We start from the raw sequence: 13,154 nt of genomic DNA on the forward strand, positions 1-13,154 counted from the left end.
TTGGCGCCGAGACTGCCCGCGCCCCGCCCCTCCCCTTGGCTGCCGGCGCCATTTTCAATAGGGTTTGGAGGCAGCGTGGGCAGGATCTCCCCCCGAGCCGCGGCTCCCGCGCCTCTGGCTTCCCCCGCCAGCCTCCGCTGACAGAGCTCTGCGCGCCGCTGCACCTCCGGTACCGGGTCATCGACCGGCGGTGGCGGGGCGGATGGAGAAGCCGCGGATTTTTGGGAGGTTTCTGCGGGGGGTCCCGGGCCCCGGCCCGGGGAGGGGGGCGACGCGCCGAGCCCCCCCGGATCCCCGCTCCCAGGCAGATTGTCCTCAGGGGCGGTTTGCGTTGCCGCTCCTACCCCTAGCTTGGGTGTAACTAATAAACACGTACGCGCTGCGCTCCATGTCTCCTGCTCTTCTATTGCTCTGCGCAGGGCTTTCTCTACTCTGCCCCACGCCTTAAGGCATTTGCCGCTGCCTGAGGATTTCGTGTCCTCGGCCAGCACGGCTGTGCATTTTTCCCATATCTCCGGATGCAAAACATCCACAGGGCGTTCAATTGCCCCAAGCTCAAGCAGCCTTGCTATAGCAAGATAAAAGTCTTTGAGCTTACACTCAATTCCCCATTGCTTATGAACCTCACTTACGACCCTGACAATGGCGTCCATGACGACTGCGGGTCCTGGGACGTCTCCCTCGCCGAGAACACGGTCTCACCTGTCTGGCCGCTGCTCTTGTCCAGGTGACACCCGCTACCCGAGCGAATTATTCCCGGGCTTCGGCACCAGTTATGTTGCCTTCAGGGGAAGGCAAGGAGACCTGGTTTCAAGGAACAGCACGGCAGCCCAGTCTCCCCTGGGCCACTCGGGCTAACAACACGCGCTGGACACCAATGTGGTGGACGGTCGAAAGCGTTTATTATCTTATCTCATGGGTTTAAATAGTCTTGGGGGACTCTGCTACGTCAGGGGGGGTTGGTAGGGTCTCTAGGGTTAGTCAGGAGTGGAAAACTACTGGGTTAGGTGTGGTTACATTCTTTGGGGTAATGGATAACATGTTGCAGGGTGAGAGGGGGAAGGGGTCTTTCTTTCCGTCACATCCCGAAATCTTCCGTTCGCCTGTCCCTATCTACTACACATGGCATGGCCTGGAGAAAAAGTTTGCTATGGTGACCTTTCCCTTTTTCATGCACAGTGCTCTCACCATCAATGCATGGATGGACAGACTGCTTTTAGGATTTTTCTTTTCAAGGATGCCCTGCCAAGAGGGGAGAAAACAACAGTTCAGTTTTTCATTGTTTGGGACCGCAGTCCCCCCCATTTTTCCATTTCCCCTGGGGCCGAGGGTTCAAGAATAGAGATCTTCTTTTCTCTTTTCTTTGAGGATAAGGGGGCGCCACCACAAACCCCCTAACCTTTTCTCCGTTCACTCCACTTTTGTCTTTTCCCAGCTGAAGCAGGTCTCTTGACTCACTGGCATCCTCTTTAAACACAGTCTTTCTTGGAGGAGAAGATAGGTTCAGGTTGTGGCTAACATTGAAAAGTCCAGCTAAAAGCCACTCCTTGTCCCCCTCCCGTTTAGAATTCCTCCTTCTAACATCCCAGGGTCCAAGGTGTCCCTCTTCCTCTCTTTCAAAGTAAGGAGAGGAAAGGAAGATTCACAAAGCTTTTATTTCTCATGGAAGGGTTAAAAGTCCAAACTCCCAGGGATGGCTCAATGCCCAGACATCCAGCAACTCCCACGCACTGGGCACCTTGCAGCTCCCCCCGCTCCTCCTTCTTCGCGGTGGAATTGCTGACAGAACTGCCGATGTCTCTTTCTCTCTCTCTCGGGAGAGAAACTCTGGGGGGGGGAATGGAGACATCCCAGATTTCTTCTACCCTTTTATCTGCAGGGGCCAGCCTGATTGCAGTCCTTCCACTACCTTTGGGCCTACCTCAGTCAGGCCATCGGCCTTCCCTTCCCCCACCCAGCTCGTGGCTGGGCAGGGGAGAGGCTGCACTGCGCGCTGACTGGAACCAAAGAGAACGAGTTCTCCTGGGAATTCTGCTTTTAACCCCTCTGTGTTCTCAGAGGCGTGTCTACCTTCAATTGGTCAATATCCAAATTGACCTCTTCCTTCCGGAAAAAATTCTCATTCCGTGTAAAACCACGACACCAATACAGTATGGGGGTACACTGAAACAAACCATGACAGAATACAAATGTAATAAAACATATAAAAACGCAACTCCACAGAGGGGAGGGAGTTCCAAGAGAGCGTGTGGCCCCTCAAAACCCCCTTTTCAAGGAGCTTCAAGGTGGGCTGGAACAAGGCTCGGGCCAATGGGGTTACAGGCACTTGACGTTTTAGGGGCGGGACAGATGTGCGGGGTGAACCATACATCATTTGGGGTGTGAGATGGAACAGTCCACTTGACCCCAGGACCCATATGTAGGCAGGGTTGTTTTCCGGCTAGCTGGGAAAACTGTTCTCATCCTGGCTGTGTTATTTATGGATAATCATATTTATCTAGCTTCTGCAACAGAAGGCAGCCAGAGACCTGGCCAGGGCTCTGAGGTGGTGGTCCATAAGGAGCGTCGTGATGGCAAAAAGCCCCACCAGTGCTTGGAATGTGGGAAGAGTTTCCCCAAGCGCTCCGTCCTGGTCTGCCAGCAGAGGATCCACACTGGGGAATGGCCCTATAAATGTGGAGAATGTGGGAAAGGCTTCACAAACATCTCTTACCTGAATCATCACCAGATGATCCACACAGGGATACAACCCTATGTGTGTGGGGAATGTGGGAAGGGCTTCCATGACAGCACTCTCCCGATCATACACCAGGCAATGCACACTGGGAAAAGCCCCTACATGTGCTCAGAATGTGGAAAGAGCTTCATGCAGAACTTCAAGCTGATGGTCCACCAGAGGATCCACACTGGAGAGAAGCCCTACAAGTGCGGGGAATGTGGGAAAAGCTTCAGCCAGAGATGCAACCTGAGAGTCCACCAGAGGATCCACACTGGGGAGAGGCTTATGAGTGTTCTGAGTGTGGGGAGAGGTTTCAGAGAAGATATCGTCTCCTCAAGCATCAGCAGATTCACACAGAATAGAGGCCCTTCGGCAGCGCTGAGTGTAGGAAGGGATTTAGGAAGATTTCCACTTGCATCACCCCTCAGTGGATCCACGCTGGGGAGAGCCCCTAACAGTGTCCCAAGAGTGGGAAGAGCGTATCCCAGACATATGAAGTGCCCAAACAGCAACAGAGGCAGCAGTAAGTGCAGCTCTACAAGTGCTCTGTGTGCGGGAGAAACTGTGTGCGCTGCTCCAACTCCATCCCCCACTGGAGGATCCCCATGGGATGATGCACAGTGGCCCTCGTTGGGCAGAGACTTGGTGATCCATGGTGCTGCTGATCCACTGGCTAGTGGTCTCCACATCTTCCTGGCTCTGTTTGGGCACCTGGATGGAAGAGGTGCTGAAGGGGCCATGGCTGTGTACAGTGGCATGGGTCCCACGAACATGGAAGGAGACATGGATGACATGGGCATGGGTGGGTGTTGCGGTGTGTGTTTTCAATTGTCATTCTGTCCCAGTAGTTATTTCTAAAACCCCTCCTATTTTGTATGGTTATAGCATATTTTATTGCCTATGGGTTGTTCCTATCTCTCCAGTGTTGGAGGTTTTCCCCTAGGTGTCCCTCTTCCCAAAGACCTGCCCTTTTGTTCCCTGTCCCTGCTCCCATTGAGTGTCAGCCCCTTCCCGTGCCTGCCCCTTTCTCTAGAAACTTCCCTTTCCATTTTGTATCCTTGGAGGAGGCCCCAAGGATTGGTTTCAGTTGTTCTCCTCCCCTGCGATCCCCTCTTGGGTTAAACACTGTATCCCCGCCTTGTGTTCCTGCCCAGGTTTCTCGCAGCTGGTTAAAGTCTGTGTCGCCCCTAAGGCCTCCCCTGGATATCAGTGGTTGTGTGCCTTTGTTCAGGGTCTTTCTGTCCCTGACCCCCTGGGAATAATCCCCTTTGGAAAACACACAGGAGACCTCTCCCTGTTCCTTGTGCCCCCCTCGTCGCAGTCCCCCCGTGCCGTAGAGCATCTGTGCCCCACAGCCGCAGCCCATGTTCAGCAGCTTTCTGGGGGCGGCCGCTCTCGCCGACGGCGTCGGGAGTGAACCGGGCTGAAGGAATCCGGCACCGCAGCAGCTGGGGAGGGGGAGAGCCATGAATGGGGATATGGTGGCGATCCGGGCGTGGATGGGGATGTCAGGGGATACGGACATGGGTGGGGACACGTGGGGGACAGGGACATGGGGGGGGACATGGGGTGAAATCCCAGAGAATGTGGAGGATGGTGGGTTTGATCCAGTTGAGGGTTCTTGGGAGGGATGTGGAGTGCCGTGCCATGTAAAGTGAAATTCCTTGTGTTTTGGGAGCGTGCCATGGATCCAAGAGGGGAATTCCCAAGGCTCCCAGGGGCTGCTTCTGCCCTGCTTCCCAAGGGGACTGTGCAGGGGCAGGTGGCAAGGTCCAGAAGCTGTGTGGTAGGCTACCAGAGCTGTCTTGGTTCGACAAGACAGGTGTCTGTGAAGGAGGGCTAAAGCCTCCTGTGCAGTGGAGAAGGTAAACCCCTTCCCTCCGAATTTCTAGGAGTTTTAAATTAAAAGGCTCTCAGGCAAAAATATGGGAATGGGAGTAACAATTCTTTACTAGGAGAAAACTAGACAACAATTTAAAAAGGGAAATGCAATCGGTATAAACAAAACCAGTGAAAAAAGTCCACAACCTGAGGATTCGGGGTGCCAGTGGCAGTCCTGCTGGGACGATTGCTCCCCTTGCAGTGGCTGATGAACTGCAGCTGCAGTGGTGATCTTTAGAAGGGTATAGTTTTCCTCTGAAGATCTGGTGGCAGTGGGGCCAGTCTTCCTCTGTGCCGGGGTTGCCTCTGAGCTCTGCCGCCGCCGCCTCACCGGCTGCTCCGCTGCGAGATCCCGCGAAGAGAGAGAGGGAGCTGCTTCTCTGGGATTCCCGCGAAGAGAGAGCACGCGCTGCTTCTCTGGGAGTCCCGCAAAGAGAGCTGCCTAGTCTCCCCAAAAAGCTACCCCTTTATACAATAATAGAGTGCTTGGCTTCCCCCTCTGGGTGGGACCCCTCACAATGGGATGGTGTTACATTTACAGAGCCCTGCATTGAATCAGTCAATGGCCCATTAGCAAACCATTACCTCTTAGGAGCAAAACCGGTTCTTGGAAAAGATAACAAACTTGCCCAACTTTCAACAGATGGCAAATAGAATACAAGCTTATGTTACAACCCAGGACAGTTTGTCAGCCGATGGCTGTGGCAGAGCTTCATAATTGTTTTATCTAATATCCCTAATATGCAGTGCCAAATAAGTAAATTTGGAAAGGGAAGGATCCCCCTGTTTGAGGATTTCCCTTGCAACGTGGTGCCAAAAGGGGACTTGGTATAATGTGGTTGCAGAAATATCTGGGAAGCTCTGTGACACCCACCGGACAAACCTTTTAACATCTGATTTTTTAAACTTTTTCTCCCCTCCAACTAGGATACCCACAACCTGGGAATAGATTCTCCTCTGTGGCATGGTCAGCTTTGCACCCATGCTGACAGATTTTAAGGTGTGCCACAAAGTCTACAGCCGGGAGAATTACAACGAAAAGGAAAAGACCACCCTGAATAACTTAGACTACCTGCCCTTCAAGCTCCCCGCACCCCAGGAAAAGGGAGCTATAACAAAAGAATGTGGGGTCTTTCCCCTACACCCAGGGAGCAAGAAAAACCCACCCAAAGAGGGAATCCCTCCCCCCAACCCTGGGGGAAAAAGGAAAACCCTCAAAAAGAGCAGGAGTCTAAGCCCCAAGGACCCCCTCACTCACCAGCAAAGAGGGTCCGGTCACGTCCAGGCAGAAACAAAAAAATCCAGGCTGCAGACACGCCCAAGGGGGAGCCAACTCCGGTGGTGCTGGCTGGAGATGGCGGCCTCATCCCCGGGAGCGCCGCTCACTAAAACGTGGGCCTGCTCCCACTGGGGTAATTTGACGGCTTAAAGGATATATCCACGGGTCTCCTGGACTCCGAGAGTCCTCTGCCGTGGGGTCAGGCTCTCTTCTGGCCCCTCGGCAGGAGCCAAATTACCACGGCCCCGCCCCAGAGCACTGTCCTCAGTCCTGGCTAGCTCTCCTGCGGGGGCAAGTAGGGCGAGTGGAAGTACCCACCACTGTACCAGCTGGGCTTTGGAGAGTGCTTTGTGGGTCCTGAGGTCGCTGCTGATTCCAAATGCGAGGAAATGAGGAGAGGCACTTGTTGGGGGCAAAAATCCGATGTTTATTGAGGTCCTGGGGATCCAACAGCATCGGAGGGGGCCAGCCAGCAAGAGCAACTGAGGGGTGCTGGCAACATGTTCCATAGGGAGAGGGAGGGGGCCGATCAGCCAGTGGGGGAACAGACAGGAGTGACTCTTGTGGGGATTGACATCTGGGGGATCCAGTGAGGGGGAGACAGGGGAGGGGTCCCAGGCCCTCATCCAATCACTCGGTGCCCTGGATGGAAGTTTCTAGAGTTAGGGGAAGGGGCACCATGTGACAGACAAGGCGCCTAGGAGGGGACAGGGGACTGACTTGGCATTTTCTAGGGAGACTGACACATGAGGGAAGGCGGGAAAACCCAGGGAGAAACCAATTGTTATGGTTTGACACTGGCACAATGCCAGTGCCCCCATGAAAATGTGATTTCTTTTTTGAATGCTGTGAAGTGGAATCTAGAACAGAGTAAAGCAGACCTATGCTTAATAACAGGAAAAAAACTTTATTAAGCTACTACTACAAAAAGGAAAAGGAAAAGGAAAGGAAAAAAGGAAAAAAACTACACAAACATTAAACGAAAACCTTGCAAAGCATTCCTCCCCCTACTACCCAACTCCAACAATCCACAGTGAGACACAATCTGGACTCTAATTAGGTTTCTATCTTCCAGGCAATCGATACATAGTCTATCGAGGGAACAGAGTCTCTCCTGTGCCACAGACTCTCTAAGAAAACACAACTCTACATCCTGTGTTTCCATGTCACACATGGTGTTGCCTTCAGGGGAAGGCAAGGCGACCTGGTTTCAAGGAACAGCACGGCAGCCCAGTCTCCCCTGGGCCACTCGGGCTAACAACACGCGCTGGACACCAATGTGGTGGACGGTTGAAAGCGTTTATTATCTTATCTCATGGGTTTAAATAGTCTTGGGGGACTCTGCTACGTCAGGGGGGGTTGGTAGGGTCTCTAGGGTTAGTCAGGAGTGGAAAACTACTGGGTTAGGTGTGGTTACATTCTTTGGGGTAATGGATAACATGTTGCAGGGTGAGAGGGGGAAGGGGTCTTTCTTTCCGTCACATCCCGAAATCTTCCGTTCGCCTGTCCCTATCTATTACATCTCCCCCCTCCTTTTCATAAGTAACATGAGGTAGTCGTAGATATAGGCACTGGAGTGAGGTACAAACTTGTAACTTGGTAAGGAAAAAAGGGTTTTTGGTAAACCTGAGTAAATCTCGCAAGGTGAGTTTTGAAGGCTTTTGCAGCTGACTGCATTCGCAGTTTTTTGGTTTACAGCATTTGTTGCTGGCCCACGAACAGAATGTTCGCCCGTTCTAGACGGGCCTGAACAAACGAGACTAGCTTGTTCAGTAGGCATGGTCCTATGGTAACAGCTAAAAGCAGTATTGCCAGTGGACTTACCAGGGCAGAAATTAAAGTGGTGAGCCAAGGTGATTGATTGAACCAGGATTCGAACCAGCTCTGCTGGGTTTCCCTGTCTCTCTTTCTCTGAGCCAGTCTATCTCGGAGTTCTGCCATGGAGTCTTTAACGACTCCCGTATGATCTGCATAAAAGCAGCATTCCTCTTTCAAAGCTGCACACAGTCCTCCTTGTTGCATGAACAAGAGGTCCAGTCCTCGCCTATTCTGTAAAACTACTTCTGAAAGCGAAGAGACTGATTTTTCTAGATAGGAGATGGATTTCTCGATTCTCTGCAGGTCTTCATCGATGGTCATTTTCAGCTGAGAGAGTCCGTGCTGTTGGATTGCGATGGCTGAGACACCAGTGGCTGTACCAGCTGCTCCTAGGCCGAGCAGCATTGCGATAGTTATACCTGTGATTATTTCTCTTTTGTGGAGTCTGTCAGGTTCTTTGAAAAGGTGGTACACTTCTTCATCTGAGTGGTACAGGACCCTAGGAACAATCAGAACTTGGACACAGAAGTCAATAGAGTCATTAAATTTGGCAAGGAACACACAAGGACTCACTCCGGATCGCTGGCAAACCCACATCCCAGATGCGGATGGGACCACCCACCTATTGGTCTTTCTGTTGGGCTTGACAACTTTAGTGCAGAAGTTGCCTTTCTGCTTTGCTAAAGTTGCATTGCCAAAACATTTGCCTTGTCCTGTGATTTGACTCAGGGTGATTCCTCTGCGGGGAGTGTCCCATCTGCACTGGTGGGGGGCACTGGCTGTGGAGTAACTGAAGGGGGTGTCTAAAGCAATGCCTTCGTAGAAAGGGGGTTTAACATCATAAGAAAGCCAACAGGAGTTAGTCAGGTTCGGTTTGGTTTCATTTAGGGTTAGAAAGGTAGCTTCTAGCATACGAAAAATTGGGTTTGGATCGGACTCGGCTGTGCGGCTTATCTGGAATACATCTGCATGGCCAGCCGGGGTGTCGGTGACTTTTGGGGCAAGGTTTTGGGGTGGGTTGTGTTTTTCCCTTTTATTTCTCCCCAGTCGGTAAACTGGGCTGGTTCGTATTGTGGCTGCTTTTCGGTGCGGCTTAAAGCTTTACTTGGTTTTGTTTTAAATTGCGTTAGCTCTGTTCCCTTCGTCTTAGAGTCCCAGCCGGCTCCTGGCAGCTCTTCCGAGCTGCCGGAGCTGCTGCTGGACTCAGAGTCGGAAGTCGAATGCCAGCGCACTTCCGGGGCTCGGTGCCGTTTTGTGCGGCTCCGACCCCGCTCCTCCCCCCGGGGGTGGCGCCGCTGCCGCCCCCCGGGCTCGCCCTGCCTCCTGCAGGGGAGGGTTTCTCCCTTACATGGTAGCGGCATCAGGCGCGGCTGCCGATCGGCTCCGAGCCCTCTGCCGCTCTCCTTCTCTTTCTCCCGCACACGCGCATTAGCAAAACTCCGCACCTCTGGGCTCTTGGCGCCGAGACTGCCCGCGCCCCGCCCCTCCCCTTGGCTGCCGGCGCCATTTTCAATAGGGTTTGGAGGCAGCGTGGGCAGGATCTCCCCCCGAGCCGCGGCTCCCGCGCCTCTGGCTTCCCCCGCCAGCCTCCGCTGACAGAGCTCTGCGCGCCGCTGCACCTCCGGTACCGGGTCATCGACCGGCGGTGGCGGGGCGGATGGAGAAGCCGCGGATTTTTGGGAGGTTTCTGCGGGGGGTCCCGGGCCCCGGCCCGGGGAGGGGGGCGACGCGCCGAGCCCCCCCGGATCCCCGCTCCCAGGCAGATTGTCCTCAGGGGCGGTTTGCGTTGCCGCTCCTACCCCTAGCTTGGGTGTAACTAATAAACACGTACGCGCTGCGCTCCATGTCTCCTGCTCTTCTATTGCTCTGCGCAGGGCTTTCTCTACTCTGCCCCACGCCTTAAGGCATTTGCCGCTGCCTGAGGATTTCGTGTCCTCGGCCAGCACGGCTGTGCATTTTTCCCATATCTCCGGATGCAAAACATGCACAGGGCGTTCAATTGCCCCAAGCTCAAGCAGCCTTGCTATAGCAAGATAAAAGTCTTTGAGTTTACACTCAATTCCCCATTGCTTATGAACCTCACTTACGACCCTGGCAATGGCGTCCATGACGACTGCGGGTCCTGGGACGTCTCCCTCGCCGAGAACACGGTCTCACCTGTCTGGCCGCTGCTCTTGTCCAGGTGACACCCGCTACCCGAGCGAATTATTCCCGGGCTTCGGCACCAGTTATGTTGCCTTCAGGGGAAGGCAAGGAGACCTGGTTTCAAGGAACAGCACGGCAGCCCAGTCTCCCCTGGGCCACTCGGGCTAACAACACGCGCTGGACACCAATGTGGTGGACGGTCGAAAGCGTTTATTATCTTATCTCATGGGTTTAAATAGTCTTGGGGGACTCTGCTACGTCAGGGGGGGTTGGTAGGGTCTCTAGGGTTAGTCAGGAGTGGAAAACTACTGGGTTAGGTGTGGTTACATTCTTTGGGGTAATGGATAACATGTTGCAGGGTGAGAGGGGGAAGGGGTCTTTCTTTCCGTCACATCCCGAAATCTTCCGTTCGCCTGTCCCTATCTACTACACATGGCATGGCCTGGAGAAAAAGTTTGCTATGGTGACCTTTCCCTTTTTCATGCACAGTGCTCTCACCATCAATGCATGGATGGACAGACTGCTTTTAGGATTTTTCTTTTCAAGGATGCCCTGCCAAGAGGGGAGAAAACAACAGTTCAGTTTTTCATTGTTTGGGACCGCAGTCCCCCCCATTTTTCCATTTCCCCTGGGGCCGAGGGTTCAAGAATAGAGATCTTCTTTTCTCTTTTCTTTGAGGATAAGGGGGCGCCACCACAAACCCCCTAACCTTTTCTCCGTTCACTCCACTTTTGTCTTTTCCCAGCTGAAGCAGGTCTCTTGACTCACTGGCATCCTCTTTAAACACAGTCTTTCTTGGAGGAGAAGATAGGTTCAGGTTGTGGCTAACATTGAAAAGTCCAGCTAAAAGCCACTCCTTGTCCCCCTCCCATTTAGAATTCCTCCTTCTAACATCCCAGGGTCCAAGGTGTCCCTCTTCCTCTCTTTCAAAGTAAGGAGAGGAAAGGAAGATTCACAAAGCTTTTATTTCTCATGGAAGGGTTAAAAGTCCAAACTCCCAGGGATGGCTCAATGCCCAGACATCCAGCAACTCCCACGCACTGGGCACCTTGCAGCTCCCCCCGCTCCTCCTTCTTCGCGGTGGAATTGCTGACAGAACTGCCGATGTCTCTTTCTCTCTCTCTCGGGAGAGAAACTCTGGGGGGGGGAATGGAGACATCCCAGATTTCTTCCACCCTTTTATCTGCAGGGGCCAGCCTGATTGCAGTCCTTCCACTACCTTTGGGCCTACCTCAGTCAGGCCATCGGCCTTCCCTTCCCCCACCCAGCTCGTGGCTGGGCAGGGGAGAGGCTGCACTGCGTGCTGACTGGAACCAAAGAGAATGAGTTCTCCTGGGAATTCTGCTTTTAACCCCTCTGTGTTCTCAGAGGCGTGTCTACCTTCAATTGGTCAATATCCAAATTGACCTCTTCCTTCCAGAAAAAATTCTCATTCCGTGTAAAACCACGACACCAATACAGTATGGGGGTACACTGAAACAAACCATGACAGAATACAAATGTAATAAAACATATAAAAACGCAACTCCACAGAGGGGAGGGAGTTCCAAGAGAGCGTGTGGCCCCTCAAAACCCCCTTTTCAAGGAGCTTCAAGGTGGGCTGGAACAAGGCTCGGGCCAATGGGGTTACAGGCACTTGATGTTTTAGGGGCGGGAAAGAGGTGCGGGGTGAACCATACATCATTTGGGGTGTGAGATGGAACAGTCCACTTGACCCCAGGACCCATATGTAGGCGGGGTTGTTTTCCGTCTAGCTGGGAAAACTGTTCTCATCCTGGCTGTGTTATTTATGGATAATCATATTTATCTAGCTTCTGCAACAGAAGGCAGCCAGAGATCTGGCCAGGGCTCTGAAGTGGTGGTCCATAAGGAGCACGGTGATGGCAAAAAGCCCCACCAGTGCTTGGAATGTGGGAAGAGTTTCCCCAAGCGCTCCGTCCTGGTCTGCCACCAGAGGATCCACACTGGGGAATGGCCCTATAAATGTGGAGAATGTGAGAAGGGCTTCACAAACATCTCTTACCTGAATCATCACCAGATGATCTACACAGTGATACGACCCTATGTGTGTGGGGAATGTGGGAAGGGCTTCCATGACAGCACTCTCCCGATCATCCACCAGGCAATGCACACTGGGAAAAGCCCCTACATGTGCTCAGAATGTGGGAAGAGCTTCATGCAGAACTTCAAGCTGATGGTCCACCAGAGGATTCACACTGGAGAGAAGCCCTACAAGTGCGGGGAATGTGGGAAAAGCTTTAGCCAGAGATGCAACCTGAGAGTCCACCAGAGGATCCACACTGGGGAGAGGCTTATGAGTGTTCTGAGTGTGGGGAGAGGTTTCAGAGAAGATATCGTCTCCTCAAGCATCAGCAGATTCACACAGAATAGAGGCCCTTCGGCAGCGCTGAGTGTAGGAAGGGATTTAGGAAGATTTCCACTTGCATCACCCCTCAGTGGATCCACGCTGGGGAGAGCCCCTAACAGTGTCCCAAGAGTGGGAAGAGTGTCTCCCAGACATATGAAGTGCCCAAACAGCAACAGAGGCAGCAGTAAGTGCAGCTCTACAAGTGCTCTGTGTGCGGGAGAAACTGTGTGCGCTGCTCCAACTCCATCCCCCACTGGAGGATCCCCATGGGATGATGCACAGTGGCCCTCGTTGGGCAGAGACTTGGTGATCCATGGTGCTGCTGATCCACTGGCTGGGGGTCTCCACATCTTCCTGGCTCTGTTTGGGCACCTGAATGGAAGAGGTGTTGAAGGGGCCATGGCTGTGTACAGTGGCATGGGGCCCACGGACATGGAAGGAGACAAGGGTAACACAGGCATGGGTGGGTGTTGCGGTGTGTGTTTTCAATTGTCATTCTGTCCCAGTAGTCATTTCTATAACCCCTCCTATTTTGTATGGTTATAGCATATTTTATTGCCTATGGGTTGTTCCTTTCTCTCCTGTGTTGGTGTTTTTGCCCAAGGTGTCCCTCTCCCCAAAGACCTGCCCTTTTGTTCCCTGTCCCTGCTCCCATTGAGTGTCACTCCCTTCCCTAGAATGACTGCCCCTTTCTCTAGAAACTTCCCTCTCCATTTTGTATCCTTGGAGGAGGCCCCAAGGATTGGTTTCAGTTGTTCTCCTCCCCTGCAATCCCCTCTTGGGTTAAACATTGGATCCCCGCCTTGTGTTCCTGCCCAGGTTTCTCGCAGCTGGTTAAAGACTGTGCCGCCCCTAAGGCCTCCCCTGGATGTCAGTGGTTGTGTGCCTTTGTTCAGGGTCTTTCTGTCCCTGACCCCCTGGGAATAATCCCCTTTGGAAAACAC

The 13,154-nt window shown here is 53.1% G+C and overlaps 2 pseudogenes across 2 annotated transcripts; both read left to right on the forward strand.

Annotated features, from left to right (window-relative positions):
- Positions 1–247: 247 nt before the first annotated feature.
- LOC146764637 (uncharacterized) lies at positions 248–13,079 on the forward strand (annotated as a pseudogene). The gene has a single exon (XR_014950707.1). The product of XR_014950707.1 is annotated as an uncharacterized LOC146764637 (transcript).
- LOC146764638 (uncharacterized) lies at positions 9,804–13,079 on the forward strand (annotated as a pseudogene). Its single transcript, XR_014950619.1, has 2 exons — positions 9,804–9,816; positions 11,597–13,079. The product of XR_014950619.1 is annotated as an uncharacterized LOC146764638 (transcript).
- Positions 13,080–13,154: the final 75 nt, after the last annotated feature.

The sequence above is a fragment of the Lonchura striata genome, chromosome 32 (assembly GCF_050655825.1).
Source record: "Lonchura striata isolate lonStrDom1 chromosome 32, ASM5065582v1, whole genome shotgun sequence".
Taxonomy (NCBI): domain Eukaryota; kingdom Metazoa; phylum Chordata; class Aves; order Passeriformes; family Estrildidae; genus Lonchura; species Lonchura striata.